The following is an 18383-nucleotide window of genomic DNA, read 5'->3' on the forward strand; positions in this document are numbered from 1 at the left end:
CTACAACAGTGGCAACTACGAGTCCAATAGCATGTTTCTTGTGACTGTGTATTGGAGTAAAAATCTGAATATTCTTTACTGATGGGGTAACATATCCTACTTCCCAGGACCCTGAGGTCCTGGCAGGATTAAGGCATTGTAAAGTAATACTGGAGATTCAAACCGGCAACCTCTGCACTTTGAGACCATGCTCTAACCAGCCAACCTACCCTGCCAGGGCTGTTAGTGGCATATTCAACTGTCAGGTTTAGACATCTGCGGCAATATTCCTTGGGTTGTTAGGAAGAGAGAGTTGTTCTGCCAAGTCATACCTAAAGGTAGATAGTAGTAAACAATAACTAATAAAAACATATACATATTAACACATCCTCTTTTTAAACCCACTGTGAACAGAAATGTTCTTTTCCTGGAACTTTAGAGCATTTGCAAAACACTACAGGGAAAAAATACCTATCACGATGAATCCTATCCACCACATTACTTTCTGTGTCAATGGTTTGTTTTTCTTTTTTTCATTTTAGAAATTAAATTTAATGGGGTGACATTGATCAATAAGAGTACATAGCTTTCAGGTAAACATCTCTATAGCATTTGAAATGTTGAGCACATTGTGTGTCCATCACCCAAAGTCAAATCATTTCCTGTCATCAAATATTTGTTCTTCTTTATTCTTTCCCCCCAACCCCATTCCTCCACATCCCCCTCCTTCTGGTAACCACTTCACTTTTATCTATGTCCCTAAGTCCCAGTTTTATATCCCACCTATGTGTGAAATCATACAGTTCTTAGCTTTTTCTGATTTACTTATTTCACTTAGTATAATAATCTCAAAGTCCATCCATGTCATCATAAATGACAATATGTCATCATTTCTTATGGCTGAGTAGTATTCCATTGTATAGATGTACCACATCTTCTTTATCCAATCCTCTATTAAGGGACACTTTGGTTGTTTCCATGTCTTGGTCACTGTGAATAATGCTGTGATGAACATGGGGGTGCGTGTGTTTTTGTGTACCAATGTTTTTGAGTTTTGGGGCTGGATACCCAGTAAAGAGATTGCTAGGTTGTATGGTAACTCTATTCTTAATTTTTTGAGGGCCTGACCTATGGTGGTGTAGTGGATAAAGTATCGGCCTGGAACACTGAGGTCGCTGGTTCAAAACCCTGAGCTTGCCTGATCAAGGCACATATGGGAGTTGATGCTTCCTGCGCCTCCCACCTTCTCTCCCTCTCTCTCTCTCTCCTCTCTCTAAAAATTAATACCTAAAATCTAAAAATATATATTTAAAAGAAATTTGTTTTTGAGGAATCACCGTACTGCCTTCCATAATGGCTGTACCAGTTTACATTCCCACCAGCAGTGAATGAGGGTTCCTTTTCCTCCTCAGCCTCTCCAACACTTGTTATCTGTCTTGTTGATAATAGCAAATCTAACAGGTGTGAGGTGGGTTTTTCTTTTTCTTAAAAAGAAACATAAGGTCCTCCAAAGGTCCACTGATTTATTCCATTTTTCCCCTCGTTTTCTTCTCTTCTGGCTCTGTGTAGCAGTTGGGCTTTACTCCAGAATGGTGTATCCAGCTGGCAATTCCAGGAACTTTGATTGCTGTGGAGGAGGAAAGCAAGACAGGGTGTGAGGTGAGAACCGGGAAAGCCATCTCTCCAGGTTTTAATGAGGACCCTGGGACCCAGTCTCATATAATAAGGGGTATTAGCAGTTGTGAGGTTTATTTGGTGACTAGATTCTCATTAGGCTTATTGAAATTTGGCTAGCAATGTGAACTAGTGAGTGGCTTTAGCTATCGAACAGTAGTCAGAGCGAAGGAAGGGTATCCCATACAGGACTTCAAAGGAGCTTACCTGAAGGTTAGGAGCTGAGCTGGCTCAAGTTCTTAAAAGAGCAATAGGGATTACTTGAAGCCAGTTTTGTTCGGTTTCTTGGCAGAGCTTGTTAATTTTTCTCTTAACAGTCTGATTAGCCCTTCCTACTTTTCCTGAGGCTTGAGGTCTCCAGGCTGAGAATATGCCAGTTGACCCCAAGAGCCTTACAGACTCCCTCTGTAATATGAGAGGTAAAGGAAAGTTCATTGTCACTTTGTAGTGACCTTGAGAAGTCCAAATCAAGGAACAGTCTCTTTTAGGAGAAGCTTAACTAACTCCTCGACCCTTTCTGTTCTGGTTAGATAGGATACTATCTTACCAGTAAAAGTATCAATAAAGACAGTTAGATATTTATGACCTTGACATGAGGGCCTTTGGGCAAAGTCAATTTCCCAGTCTTCTCCTGGGTGGGTTGCTCTCCTCTAAGCTGGCCTTATTAAGGGAGGAGGCCTTGACCCCTGGGGGTTCTCTAACATTAACACTTGGTTCTTTAGTATTCTGCTGTCAGTAAGCCTTATGCTCTAGGAGGGAGTATATTTAGTGGGAAGTATAAAAAACAACTTCCTGTGCAAGAGTGATCTTGGATGCCTCCTTGGCCAGCAGAGCTGCTACTGCCATTACCCTGAGGCAGTGGGGCCGTCTTTGTGCCACTGGGTTCAGGTTCTTAGAGAGGTATCCAATGGGTTGTTGGGCAGGCTCTAGAATTTGGGTTAAAACCCCTATGGCTACCCCGTTTTTCAGTTACACACAGTTGGAAAGGTTTCTCTGGGTTTGGCCGCACGAGAATAGGTGCCTCCATTGGAGCTGTCTTTAGTCAGGTGAACACCTGTTCTTGTTCTCTGTCCCAAAGCAGATGGTTCTGTTCAGGCTCAGATCTGAGAGCCTGAAATAAAGGTTTTGCTGTTTCCCCATATCCTAGGATCGATCTACAGTCTACAGTATCCCGTCAGAGCTACTTCCGGGTAGTGGGAACCAGGATCTGTTATATCACCTGCACTCTTTCTGGGGATAATCTTCATTCTCCAGGGTGAGAACAAGTCCCAAATAATTTAATCATTACTATAATATTTGTGTCTTCTCTCTAGTTACCTGGTATCCCTGTTCAGCAAGAAAATTTAGAGTCTTAGTAATATGCTGGAAGCATAGCTCTTTGGTGGGGGAGCAGATGAGAAAATCATTGACTTATTGAAAGACCTGGCCACCCCTCTCAAGAGATAGGTCCTTCAGGTCCCCTGCCAAGGCCTGCCCAAGCAGGTGGGGGCTGTCCGAAAGCCTTGGGGCAGCACAGTCCAGGTAAGTTGTTGTTTTAGTCCTTATCATCCATTCAAAAGCAAATAAAAATGAGCAAGATGGGTCTAGTGAAATGCAAAAGAAAGCACCTTTAAGGTCCAAAACCACAAACCATCACGTCTCAGGACAAATTTCCCCGAGAATGATATATGGATTGGAGACCATGGGATGAATGGGTATTGCGGCCTCATTTATGGCTCACAAGTCTTGAACTAATCTATATTCCCCATTTTTCTTTTTGACTGGCAAAACTGGTGTGTTACAAGGTGAGTTTCAGGGGGTTAATAACCCGTGCTTCATGCTGAAGGGATTCTGTGATCAAGCAACATATGGTAGCCCCTCTCTCACTTCTGGTTTAATAGAGTATTGTCTGCAGTTAGGAAAACTGATGGGGTCTTTAAGTTTAATAATTATAGGATGTGTTATTCAGGCTTGCCCAGGTTCCCAGAGGCCTGAACCTAAGAGTCTACTTTAAGGTTTATATCATCTCTGAAAGTATGGGGACTCTCCTCAAGGCATAAAGCCAATAGGTCAGCAGTTCTCAACCTGTGGGTCGCAACCCCGGCGGGGGTCGAACGACCAAAACACAGGGGTCGCCTAAAGCCATCGGAAAATATGTATTTATTATACAACACATTAATACAATACATTTTTAAATAAAATATGTATTTTCCGATGGCTTTAGGTGGCTCCTGTGTTTTGGTCGTTCGACCCCCTGCCGGGGTCGCGACCCACAGGTTGAGAACCGCTGCAATAGGTGAAATGTTCATCCCGGAGTTGAGGAGAAAGTTATCTGGGTGCCTAATTTGCTTAAAATATCCCTCCCAAGGAGGGAAGAGGGGCATTTCATCATTACTAGGAATTGATGTGAGAATATACCCTGGCCCCAGAGACAATGCAGAGGCAGAGTAAACTATTTGTGAGTAGGCACCCCGTTCACTCCCATAACCTGGCTAGTCCTGGAGGAGAGCTGTCAGAATAGGTTAGCAGACAGTAAGCAGCTCCCGTATCCAAAAGAAGATTCATAGTCCTACCTGCCACATCCAGGGTTACCCTTGGTGCCATCCCTTCAATGAGGATAGCTGGTTAGGGAGCCACCCAGAGTAGATAGCCCCCTCCATTCAAGGCCAACACAGCCTGGGACTTGACCCAGGAGCCTTCCAGCCCTCAGGGAAGTCCCTCTTCCAATGATCAATTTTCTAACATTTACACCGGGAGCAGGGCTTATGGCAGAAGCTTTCTCCTGCCTGGCCATTCTCTTGCCCAATGGCCAGCTTCCCAAAGCAGTGGCAGTTCCCAGGATGGGCCTGTGTAAGGCCAGGTGCTGTGGCCTTCTGGTGGTTGTGGCCATGCAGATTCACATTGAATTCAGGCAGATGGTAAAGGAACTGTGGAGCCGTGGGATGGGGGCCATTCCATTTATTAGAGTCTCACAACTGCAATGAGCAAGCAGGCAGGGAAAACTGCTTCTCTCTCTCTCTCTCTCTCTCTCTCTCTCTCTCTCTCTCTCCCTCCCTCCCTTCCTCCTCCTCAGGATTTACAAACAAAACAGATGGGGGGACCCCTTCTCAGGCAAACAATAGCAAAAAATGGTCCCTCTCAATGGCAGCGGGCAATTGGCAATCTACAATCTGCCACCCCGAGGGCAAGCACCTGCAGCCTTACATAGACTATGCACACACACACACACACACACACACACAGTGCTGTCCCGCGCTCAGCCACCAATAAGTGCAAGCAAGCAAGCCTAACAAACAGTTGCTTGCCCAACAGCCTGCTTGGAGTTCCCTGGGGGCAGGTGGCCTTGTAAAGCAGCTATGAGCTGTGCCTGCCATTTCTCCTTGTGTTTGTCCTTATCCCACATTCCTTCCTCCTCCTTGTCTCCCATCCAAGTAGTAACTAGCCAGGTCCGACTCTGCTTAGCTTCCGAGATCAGATGAGATTGGGGCCTTTCAGGGTGGTATGGCCATAAACGTAGACTCCTCGTGTCAATTATAAAAGACTGAGGTGGCCTCTTTTAAGATGTCAGGGAAGTTGGTGCATGAGCTCATTCCTAATTTTTGGAGTTTCCTTTGAAAGTCAGGGGAAGCTTGTATTAAAAATTGATCATTCGTGATCAAATCCCCTTCAGGCAAATCAAAACCAACAATTGTATTACATATTTCAGGAGGGCCTCCCACAGCCTTTCTACGAAGGTGTTGGGATTTTCATTCAACCTTTGGTCAATGATGGCTAACTTATTAAAGTTCACTGGCTTAGTCTTGCTAGCCTCCAAACCTTCAAGTATGCAACTTAACACATAATTTCTCACGCAGATGTTGCCTAGACAGTTTTAAACCCACTTCGGGTCATGTTGTGGTATGGCAGCAGTACCCTGTGGATATCGTTGATTAGTGATATGTGAGCTGTTGGCGAATTGTAAGGCTGCCTCAAACATGGTTTGGTGTTCCCCATAAGTGAGAATTGTGTTAAATAACAAGATAATATCCTTCCAAGTCAGGTCAAACGTTAAATAGACCTTTTGGAACCCTGCTGTAAATGTGTCAGTGTCATCTGAGAACTTCCTTATCATGCTTTTGATTTGAAGGAGATCCTGCATTGAAAGGGGAATCTGTACTTTGATTTGGCCTCTAGGACCACTTGCTTTTTGAAGTGGGCATAGTCTAGAAAGCTCTGGGCAGGGAGCAGCATGATAAGTTCTGCGATGTGGAAGTGCCTATTTCAGTGCTAGGAGTTGGGGGTAGATAGAACTTCCTTTTTTATTCTCTTGTACCATGGCCCTGGCTCTTCTGGGGGCTCTATCTTCTCTGGGGTCTGTTGTTCCTGGGGTAGTCAGCTGATACAACTAGAAAAGCCAGATCTAGTCTACAGGTCTTATGAAGATCTGAGTTGTCTCTTAAAGCCATTAAGCTTGGACATATGAGACTTCAGTCCACTTGCCCTGACAGCAACAGAAAAGATCTAATTGGAGAATGGTATTGTAATTCAAGCTACCATTTTCCTGATCCCCTAACTTATATTATGGCCAAGTGGTGTTGCAAAAGAATATGAGTCTTTTCTTCTGTAAGGTTTGAGGACCAAATTTTGACCAGTTCTTGAGTGTATATCCTAGGGGTGAGTCCTGTGTAATGGAGAATTGATTTTCCATTTAGAAAAGAATAGAGTACAGAAAAAAACAAGCATCCTCATTTTTCCCAGCCAGCATCCCCTGCTTTGTTCCCAAGATCCCAGATTCAGCTAGCCTTATCATGCAACCCAACCCCCTGCTAGAGCCATCCTTCATCTCTAAACTCATGGATGGAATCTCCTGCCTCTCTGACCTCTTGTCCTGAGCAACTGGGCTTCCCAGTGTATCCTTCACTGTAAAGCCAGTAGCCACGGCCACCATCACAGCCGCCTGGCCCATGCAGGTTCTCATTTGATTCGGACAGACGGTAATGAAACAACGGAGCCAAGAACTGGTGGGCCATTACATTTAATCCTAGCTCGCATCTGGCGGGCGAGAAATACACACAGATGGAAAACACTTCCCTTTCCATTCAGGGCTCCCAAAGCCACTGACTTATCCAAGTTTCTTAGAATCAAAGGTTTCTACCTCACCAGCCTTATTCACCTCTGTTCCCCATCTCCTTCTCTCTGCACAAACTCTGCTCAAACTGGCTTCTCCCTCAGCACTCCGCCATCTTGGCTGCCTCTCTGTGCAATGCTAATTTCAGGAACCCAGAGTGAGAGCGAGCCCCAGGTCTGCCCCATTTTATAGTGTAGAAATCAAAACCTTTAAGCCAATATACAAATAAAGAAGTCTCTGATACAAAGTCACTTATCTGAGGCATAAATGGGATTCCTCATAAGAGGGCAACACCCTACATCATGCAACAGTCAAGTGTGTGGAGAAAAGCTTAGTTTTGAAAAGATCTTAGTATTAAAAGGGTGGAAAGGTTTGGTCTTAAAACTAAGCCTTAGACTATAATGACTTTGCCAGTTTACAGCCTATCTCCCACACCCAATGCAAACTATAAGCGAGCAAACATATACATCATACTTACAAACTTATTTGACCGACATTCACCTTTCCCATTATTTTTTTTTTTTTTTTTTTTTGCATTTTTCCGAAGCTGGAAACGGGGAGGCAGTCAGACAGACTCCCACATGCGCCCGACCGGGATCCACCCAGCATGCCCACCAGGGTGCGATGCTCTGCCCCTCTGGGGCATTGCTCTGTTGCATCCAGAGCCATTCTAGGGCCTGAGGCAGAGGCCACAGAGCCATCCTCAGCGCCCCCGGGCCATCTTTGCTCCAATGGAGCCTTGGCTGCGGGAGAGGAAGAGAGAAACAGAGAGGAAGGAGAGGGGGAGGGGCGGAAAAGCAGATGGACGCTTCTCCTGGGTGCCCAGGAATCGAACCCGGGACTCCTGCACGCCAGGCCGACGCTCTACCACTAAGCCAACTGGCCAGGGCACCTTTCCCATTCTTATTACCCAAGATGCTTTTAACAGCAGTGCCTGACATCAGGGATAAGGACTTCACTCCTAGTAGTTTTATTAATTTCTGGAATTTCCAGAAAGAGTAGCAGACCCAGTAGACATGATGTAAGGCTAGGAGCTGCCTTAACCGTAGCCCACATAGTTTTCTGTCCCGCATGGAGCAGGCGCCGGTGGAGCCACTGCACCACATCACCTGCAGGTGCAGTTTCCAACCATTGCACCCTTGCCAACGTATCTGCCTCATCATTCCCAGGATTGGCTAGAGGGGCATGCCCCATGACATGATATACTGTCACCTGCTTCTGGTGTCCTATTTCCTATAAGTCCTGCCACATGGCCTGACCCCATAGTGGATGGTGCATTACCATCCACTGGTTAATGTGCCAAGTAGCAATCCAAAGGGTCAGTCCACGATAGACAGCCCAGTTGTCAGTACAGATCACCAGAGGTGAAGGTTCATTATGGGCAACTAGCCAAACAGCTCTTAATTCTGCCCATTGACTGTACCCGTGTCCATCCAAATAGTCTCAGTGGCCGGATGGAAGGCTATAGCCATCCATTTGGCAGGTTGGCCCCTGCTGGAACATCAGTATACCAGGCATCCTCGGGGATGAGCACCCGCCCCTCTTGGTAGGGACTGACTTCAGGTTCTGCCTCCTGAGCCCCAGCTGCACCTGACTCTAAGGTCACATAGGTGACTGGATGCAAGACTTCCTGCAGTTCTGACCTCAATGGGCTGGTGCTAAGAGCACAGCGTTGTTGCAGGTAGGCACCCCACTTGGCCAGGTTGGACATTTGAGCCATACCACTATATGGTTTGGTTGCCCAATCTCTCACCCATCCTGCAATATGGTATGTTGTCTTGACTGTAACTGGTGTTGTGGTTGTAATACTCTCAGTGGCCAGGAGGGCAGCATACACAGCTGCCAGCTGCTTCTCCACTAATGAGTAATGAACTTCAGCACCTTTCCACAATTGGGACCAAAACCTAATAGGTTTCTGTAAGCGCTCTGTCCGTTGCCACAAGCCCCATCCAAACCCCTCCAGGTTACATGAACATCCAGCTCACAGGGCCTGGCAGGATTAAACACATTCAAGGCCTGTGCCACCTTGACAGCTCTCTTAGCTGCTGCAAATGAACCTTGCACCTGCTCAGTCCAATCCCAACGAACCCCCTTCTGAATAAGGTTGTACAAGGGGCGTAGTAACTGAGCCAAATGGGGTATAAATGCTCGCCGATACCCCAACAACCCTAAGAATTCCTGTAACTGTTTTACCGTAGTGGGCACGGGGTATGCTTGAATCTTATCTATAACTGCGTCAGGGATAACCTTTGTCTTACCCGACCAGACAACTCCCAAGAATTTAACAGGTAACCCAGGTCCTTGTAATTTGTTCTCGTTGAATGCCCAGCCACATGCTTTCAATGGGACAGCAGGGTAGGGACTGTTTGCTCCAATTCTGGAAAAGAATCACTAGTTAGCATAATATCATCAATATAATGGTACATGTGAACTGCCTCTGGTTGTTTCCATTTAGCCAGGTCAGCAGCCACCAGCCCATGGCACAAAGTGGGGCTATGCAAATAGCCCTGGGGTAACACTATAAAGGTCCATTGTCTCCCTTTCCAACTACAGGCACATTGGTCTTGACTCTCTGCAGCTATATCAATAGAGAAAAAAGCATTGGCTAAGTCTGCCACAAAGTGGTATGTCCCCAACTCATGGCTTAGCCCAGTGGTCCCCAACCTCCGGGCCATGGACCGGTACCAGTCTGTGGGCCATTTGGTATCGGTCCACAGAGAAAGAATAAATACAGTATGTTCATAAAGTCATGGTGCACTTTTGACCGGTCACAGGAAAGCAACAAAAGACTATAGAAATGTGAAATCTGCACCAAATAAAAGGAAAACCCTCCCAGTTTCTGTAGGATGATGTGGCAGCATGTGCACATGCACAGATGATGATGTAACACCATGTGTACAGCGGAGCAGCCCACGGCCATGCCAGTCGACATGTGGACGGTACAAAGGAAAGCTCAGTGTGTTCTGTAGCTCTCTAAATTCGAATCCGTGACCAAAGTGCAACGTGAATATCAGCGTGTTTATAACGAAGCGCCACCACATAGGAATAACATTACTCGGAGGGATAAGCAATTGAAGGAAACCGGCAGTTTGGTGGAGAAACCCCGTTCTGGTAGAGCATCAGTCAGTGAGGAGTCTGTAGAGGCTATATGGGATAGTTCCTAAGAAGCTCTAAAAAATCTGTGCGTGAGCCCACATCAAACTGCACTGAATAGGTATGAAACTGGGAGAGTTTTCCTTTTATTTGGTGCAGATTTCACATTTCTATCGTCTTTTGTTGCTTTCTTGTGACCGGTCAAAAGTGCACCATGACTTTACAGAATACTGTAACTTACATTATTTCTGTTTTATTTATATTTAAGTCTGAACGATGTTTTATTTTTTAAAAATGACCAGATTCCCTCTGTTACATCCATCTAAGACTCACTCTTGACGCTTGTCTCAGTCACGTGATACATTATCTGTCCCACCCTAAAGGCCAGTCCGTGAAAATATTTTCTGACATTAAACCAGTCCGTGGCCCAAAAAAGGTTGGGGACCACTGGCTTAGCCGATCCATCATGTTAGCTATCGAGGAAACAGCAGCATGCAAAGGGGGAACAACTTTATTAAGTTCTCTGTAATCTACTGTCATTCTCCAGGTTCCGTCTCGTTTGCATACAGGCCATACTGGGGAGTTGTAAGGACTGTGTGCTGGCCAGATGATCCCCATTTTTTCTAGTTCAAGGACTGTCCCTGTGACTTCTTCATAACCACCTGGCAGGCGGTACTGCTTGGTGTTAGTCACACGCCGAGGGATGGGTAATTGCAAAGGGGAATGTGACGCATATCCCCGCAACACTGCCTTCACAACCCTGATCTGCAGCTGGAACTCCCCAGCTGTAGTTTCCAACCACAGTCCTTGCAAGACATCTACCCCCAAAATATATTCAGGAATAGGAGATACATACACCTTATCTGGCTTAGGAGGCAGTCTTCCTATCCCCAATGGAATAGTTATTGGCTTCATTTGAACAGTTTGGCCCCCATAACTGTCAATGGTCACTGGGGTCCCAGCAAACAGCTCTGGGTTCCCATACAGGAGGGAACATTCTGCACCTGTATCCACCAAGACCAACACCCATTGTACATTGGAAGGGGACCAGTGGATAGCTGTCAGGAGCCGTTCAACAACTGCTGGCTGACAAGGTCACAGCAGGAGAAGATCCACAACTGCTGGCTGACAAGGTCACAGCAGGAGAAGATCAAAAACTGCTGATTGCCTGACCAGGTGGTGGCGCAGTGGATAGAGTGTCGGACTGGGATGCAGAAGGACCCAGGTTCGAGACCCCGAGGTCGCCAGCTTGAGCGCGGGCTCATCTGGCTTGAGCAAAGAGCTCACCAGCTTAGACCCAAGGTCGCTGGCTCCAGCAAGGGGTTACTCAGTCTGCTGAAGGCCCGCGGTCAAGGCACATGTGAGAAAGCAATCAATGAACAACTAAGAAGTCGCAACGCGCAACGAGAAACTGATGATTGATGCTTCTCATCTCTCTCCGTTCCTGTCTGTCTGTCCCTGTCTATCTCTGCCTCTGTAAAAAAACAAAAAAAAAAAACTGCTGATTGACAAAGTCACAGCAGAGAAGACCAATGGCTGCTGGTTGACAAAGTCACCACAGTGAAGACCAATGGCTGCGGGTTGACAAAGTCACCGCAAAGGAAAAAACACAATACTTCCCCCTTTGATCTTTTGAATTAGTCTGGCCTTATATCCCCCCTTTTCTTGGTGTGTGCTATTATTTATGGCACAGGGATAATAGTACCATGCTTTCCCTGTAGGTTTGTAGTAATTTCTTTGGAAATGAGATAGAGGGTGTGAGTTCCACAGAAAAGCCTGTAAGCCCCTTGAACTGGGCTCATAAACATAAGAGGCTGGCTATGATATCCCTCGTAAAGGGTTAAGTTTGTAGAAGAATTTCTTCTTATTAATCATGTTAGAAAGAATAGATCGTGACTTATGAATAGGTAGGAAACAGTAACTATACACAGAGCACCTTTCAGCCTTCACTTAATTCATCACTTTACCTCCCTAGCCTTTTCATGTGGTAGAGTAGAGAAACTTTCCTTTCTTCTTGCATACCTGACCTGCAGGTGGTGGAACACTCTGAGAAGAATAAAGTTAGAACTTAACTAGTGTATGAATATAGTAAATAAATAAAATTTGACTAGACAATAAAATCTTAGGTAAGGTGTAGTGGAATAACCCATTGCATGGCCTTGGATGGGAACACAGCCAACAAGAAAAGAATGTTTTGCTAAGAGAATTGTTTTGTGACTGAAGGCAGTTGCTGGGCTTTTCTCAGTAAAACATTCTCATGAGATTTTTGTACTTACCTAGGTTTTCCCTTCAGATAAGGAGAAGAATGTGGTAGGATCCATAGAAGCAATAGCAATTAATGCCTTCTGATATTATGTTGCTACTAAGCTATCTTGCAGGTGTACTCTATGTATCTTTAAGCAAAAGTTACTCTTGATGTTATGCCAATTTCTCAGTAAACAAGCCTTTTGAAGTCTTGTGAATAATTAGGACACTGCATGAACTCAGGGCAATTTGCCTGAGCAAGCGGTGGTCCTTTGCTAGTCCTTGATGATTTCGTCTGCTAATCTCTCTCTCTCTGCACCCCTGACTCACAACAACAGTAAGGCAGAGTTATTAATTAGTACTAATCTTTTAGAAGTTTGTACCAATATTGTTATTGCTATTCAAGTTATTGTATAACTGTACTTTGAATGACTTACCACCTGATTTATAGCTTATAGATATGAATCAACTGTTACCTGGAAATATGTAACCATAGTGAAACAAAAACAATGATTAATCAATGTATTCAAAATACCATGTGATTGTAACTTAGTGTGTATGTATAAAAAGAAAGCTAGACCAGCATTTGGCAGAGATGCCTGGCAGTAAATGCTAACGAGACAATAAAGAGAAAGAAAAGAATTCGGCTCTCTCACTGGACTTGCGCCAACGCCATCTCTTCCTGTGGGACCCCTGGATTCCCCCCAGGGCTGGACCCCAGCAGATAGCCAGTTCCACGTGTGGCCTCTGGTCCCCGCCCATCCCCATTAGACGGGTCCCTTTTCCTGTTCAAACTGGTACAATGGGTCTTGCGTGTTCTCCTCTCCCTCAGCTGTCTCAATCATATAATCTTGTAACCGAGCTGCCAGTGCCCAAAACGTTTTATTGGTAGCGGCTGGGGCCTTTTGTCTCAGAGGCTGGAACTTCTGTTCTGGTTTAAGCTGCCGCCAAACCTCCAAAAGAATTTTATTAGACTGGCCATCCAATTCCCCCTTATCTGCTCTAGCCGCAATCAAACCTACCCACATCTGTGTTCGGGTAACCTTTATAGGTCTGTTTCCCTTGTTAGTTGGCTGGGGGGGGGGGCAACATAGGCAGCAGCCCTCACTGCTTTATGATCCCAAGTGGCCTCCAGCTCTCCCAAATCTGCTACCATCTGTGTAACTGCATTGATGGGCTGCCCCACATAAGGACCCAAGATAGCCACAAGTGACCCAAAAAGGGCTGATGGGGCACTAGCAAGGACAAATTCTCTCATTTTTCACCGTAAACACTTCCTCATTTGGCCCACAGGACCCAGGGTTGAAAACAGCATTTTTTTTTTTTTTGTATTTTTCTGAAGCTAGAAACGGGGAGAGACAGTCAGACAGACTCCCGCATGCGCCCGACCGGGATCCACCCGGCACGCCCACCAGGGGCGACGCTCTGCCCACCAGGGGGCGATGCTCTGCCCCTCCGGAGCATCACTCTGCCGCGTCCAGAGCCACTCTAGCGCCTGGGGCAGAGGCCAAGGAGCCATCCCCAGCGCCCGGGCCATCTTTGCTCCAATGGAGCCTTGGCTGCAGGAGGGGAAGAGAGAGACAGAGAGGAAGGAAGGGGGGGTGGAGAAGCAAATGGGCACTTCTCCTATGTGCCCTGGCCGGGAATTGAACCCGGGTCCCCTGCACGCCAGGCCGACGCTCTACCTCTGAGCCAACCGGCCAGGGCGAAAACAGCATTCTTTATATCTAGTTCCCGAAGGACCTTTACAAACTCACTGTAGCACTGCCACCAACTCATTGCCCCCGGCAATTCTCCAGCATTCTGCCAGACCATATGAATGGCGGCCATCACCCATTCTAATAGGGTATGGTCTCCTGGGTTGCCATGGCAGTCCTGAAGATGCTGCCTCAAGGAGGAGTGTGTGGTAATGGCGGCCAATTTCTCCATCTCTGTTCCGGAGAGCATGATGCCATCCACCCCTATGTCCCAAAATAGTAGTAACCAGGCTTCCAGGGATTCAGTAGGTTTCTGCCTAAATTGTGCCCCCAACTCCATCAGCTCTGCCTCGGTATAGGGCCGGACCACAGAGTGTTCCATTACCTGGGCAGGAGGCTGTGGCTGCCCCTGAGGGACTCTTTGTTGGTGGGTTTTTACCTTCTTGGTGACCACTGGTCAGGTTCTCAGTGTGCGTATGGCAGCTTGAGCATGAGCCTTCTCATCCTAAGAGGAGGAGTTGCAAGAACCTGCTCCCGCTGACTCAAAGCCAATCCACCGGCACAGATGCTGCTGCTCCTTTGGTAACCATTTAGGCTCCTGTGGCTGCTGGCTTTTGCCAGAAGCTGAGACTAGAGCTCTTGAATCCGCCAGTGCAAACGTTCAGCTTCCAGGGCAAACTGCAACTCGTGAACCCGTAATTCCTTCTCCAGTGCTCGCTCCAATTCCAGCCTTTTCTGCCGTTCGATTTGCAATTCATACTGAAGCTTTTGACCTCGGGCAACTTCCTGCACAAAACTCCTAGTTTCTTCTTGAGTAAAAAACACGTAGTCCATGGCCCCTAAAAGGACAGCCATGGGGAGCCAGAGCAGCAACCAGTACTCTAACCCTCCTGTCAAGGGTGGTGGCCCCATACTGATCTCTGAATCCTGCCAACTATGCCAGTTGTAAGGCCAGGAGCCACCATCGTGGCCATTCACATGCAGGTTCCCATTGGATTTGGGCAGATGGTAAAGAAATGGCAGAGTCAGAGGATGCTGGGCCATTCTGTTTACCATTCTTGTCTGTCACCAAGACAGGCAAACCACAAGAGAAGACAAGGGAAATGCAGAAAACCAGCTTTTTCTATGAAGGGCAAGGGATCAGGGAGGCCCCTGTAATGGTGATAGCAGGAACTGAGAGAGCAAGCTCCTCGTCTGCCCCACTTTATAGTGTAGAAACCAAAAACCTTTAATTTAATATACGAATAAGGAAGTCTCTGATACAAAGTCACTTATCTGAGGCATAATGGGATTCCTCATGAGAGTGCACCACCCACATCATGCAACAGTCAAGAGTGTGGGGAAGAGCTTAGTCTTAAAACAGCCTTTAGGCTATAACAACCTGGCCTGCTTACAGCCTGTCCCCACACCCAATACAAACTATAAGTGAGCAAACATATATATCATATTTAAAAACTTATTTGACCAACACATGACTACCAGTGTGCAGAAATATTTGCCACCTTCACCCCACCCCAAATCTCTCAAACATCCTATTCCCTTGGATTATTGGACCTCATACTGAAGAAGGGAGCTGTAAAGTCAGTAGCCACAGCCACCATCACAGCCACCTGGCCCATGCAGGTTCACATTAGATTCAGACAGACAGTAATGAAACAACAGAGCCAAGAACTGGTGGGCCATTACCTTTAATCCTAGCTTGCACCGGGCAGGCAAGTAAAATCACACACTGGTCTCCAAAACCCACTCATTCAGTGCTCACAAACCTACTGACTTATCCAAGTTTCCTAGAATCAAAGGTTTCTAGCTCACTAACCTTATTCACCTCTGTTCCCCATCTCCTTCTCTCTGCACAAACTCTGCACAAACTGGCTTCTCCTTCACCATTCTGCCATCTTGGCTGCTTCTCCTCTCCTCCACGTGGCCTTTATCTGCTCTCTTTACTCTGCTTTCTCTTCTAATGCTAATCTCAGGAACTGAGAGAGCAAGCTCACGGTCTGCTCCACTTTATAGTATAGAAATCAAAACCTTTAATCCAATATACAAACAAGGAAGTCTCTGATACAATCACTTATCTGAGGCATAATGGGATTCCTCATGAGAGTGCACCACCCTACATCAAAAAGGATGGGAAGGGCCCTGGCCGGTTGGCTCAGCAGTAGAGCGTTGGCCTGGCATGCGGGGGACCCGGGTTCGATTCCCAGCCAGGGCACATAGGAGAAGCGCCCATTTGCTTCTCCACACCCCTCCCCTCCTTCATCTCTGTCTCTCTCTTCCCCTCCCGCAGCCAAGGCTCCATTGGAGCAAGGATGGCCCGGGCGCTGGGGATGGCTCCTTGGCCTCTGCCCCAGGCGCAACAGTGGCTCTGGTTGCGGCAGAGCGACACCCCAGAGGGGCAGAGCATCGCCCCCTGGTGGGCAGAGCGTCGCCCCTGGTGGGCATGCCGGGTGGATCCCGGTCGGGCACATGCGGGAGTCTGTCTGACTGTCTCTCCCCGTTTCCAGCTTCAGAAAAATACAAAAAAAAAAGGGGGGGTGGGAAAGGTTTAGTCTTAAAACTAAGCCTTAGGCTATAAGGATCCTGCCTGCTTACTGCCTGTCCCCCCCGCATCCAATGCAAACTATAAGCAAGCAAACATATACATTATATTTGCAAACTTATTTGACCAACAGGAGCCCTGCAAGGTCAACAACCATGGTGGCATTGGTGGGTCTGGGGTTCCGTCCCATTTTTTGTGAGCTAAGAGGAAGCATAAACAAGTTTTGTTTTTGTTTTTTATTAGTGAGAGGCAGGGAGGCAGAGATACAGACTCCCACATGCTATGGAACCAGGATCCACCTGGTAAGCCCCCTTACCAGGCAGTGCTCTGCCCATCTAGGGCCACTGCTCAGTTGCTCAGCAGACAAACTATTTCAGTGCCTGAGGCAAGGTCATAGAGTCATCCTCAGCACCTGGGGCCAATTTACTCAAACTTCCTGGCTATGGAAGAGGAAGAAAAGAGAGAGAAGAGGGAGGGTGGAGAAATAAATGGTCACGTCTCCTGTGTGCCCTGACCAGAAATCGAACCGGGGACTTCCACATGCTGGGCCCATGTTCTACCACTGAGCCAGCAGGCTAAGGCCATAAACAAGTGTGTGTGTGTGTGTGTGTGTGTGTGTGTGTGTGTGTGTGTGTGTTTCTGAAGTGAGAAGCGGGGAGGCAGAGAGACAGACTCCCACATGTGCCCAACCGGGATCCACCCGGCAAACCCACTAGGGGTTGATGCTCTGCCTATCTGGGGTGTTGCTCTGTTGCAATGCGAGCCATTCTAGCACTTGAGGTACAGGATACAGAGCCATGCTCAGCACCTGAGCCAACTTTGCTCCAATGAAGCCTTGGCTGCAGGAAGGGAAGACAGAGACAGGGAGAAAGAAGAGGGGGAAGAGTGGAGAAGCAGATGGACGCTTCTCCTATGTGCCCTGGCCAGGAATCAAACCCTGGACTTTCACACACCGGGCCAACGCTCTACCACCGAGCCAACTGGCCAGGGCTAAGCAAGTTTTTTTGTTTGTTTGTTTTGTTTTGTTTAATTTTTTTTTTACAGGGAGAGAGAGAGAGTCAGAGAGAGGGATAGATAGGGACAGACAGGAACAGAGAGAGATGAGAAGCATCAATAATCAGTTTCTCGTTGCGACACCTTAGTTGTTCATTGATTGCTTTCTTATATGTTCCTTGACCATGGGCCTTCAGCAGACCGAGTGACCCCTTGCTCAGGGACCTTAGGTCCAAGCTGATGAGCATTTTTTGCTCAACCCAGATGAGTTCATGCTCAAGCTGGCGACCTCAGGGTCTCAAACCTGGGTCTTCCCCATCCCAGTCCAACACTCTATCCATTGCGCCACCGCCTGGTCAGGCTAAGCAAGTTTTATATAAACTTTTCTCATCATGTTGTTCTAGTTGGGGGTTGAATGAATGCACAAATTAGTGCAACAGGCTGGATGTGAGAATAGGAAGACATAAATAAGCACTTATTAATGAGGTTGGGCCAATTATGGCCAGTAGCCACAGCCACCATCACAGCCTCATGGCCCATGCAGGTTCGCATTTGATTCAGACAGACAGTAATGAAACAACAGAGCCAAGAATTGGCAGGCCATTAGCTTTAATCCTAGCTTGCACCTGGCGGGCGAGAAATACACACAGTGGGAAAACACTTCCCTTTCCATTCAGGGCTCCCGCCTGACCTGTGGTGGCGCAGTGGATAAAGCGTCGACCTGGAAATGCTGAGGTCGCCGGTTCGAAACCCTGGGCTTGCCTGGTCAAGGCACATATGGGAGTTGATACTTCCAGCTCCTCCCCCCTTCTCTCTCTCTGTCTCTCTCTCCTCTGTCTCTCTCCTCTCTAAAAATGAATAAAAAATAAAAATAAAATAAATAATGGGTCCATTCAGGGCTCCCAAAGCCACTGACTTAACCGAGTTTCTTAGAATCAAAGGTTTCTACCTCACCAGCCTTATTCACCTCTGTTCCCCATCTCCTTCTCTCTGCACAAACTGGCTTCTCCTTCAGCACTCTGCCATTTTGGCTGCTTCTCTTATCCTCTACGTGGCCTTTCTCTGCTCTCCCTTCTCT

Source organism: Saccopteryx bilineata, chromosome 3 (genome assembly GCF_036850765.1).
Source record: "Saccopteryx bilineata isolate mSacBil1 chromosome 3, mSacBil1_pri_phased_curated, whole genome shotgun sequence".
NCBI lineage: Eukaryota > Metazoa > Chordata > Mammalia > Chiroptera > Emballonuridae > Saccopteryx > Saccopteryx bilineata.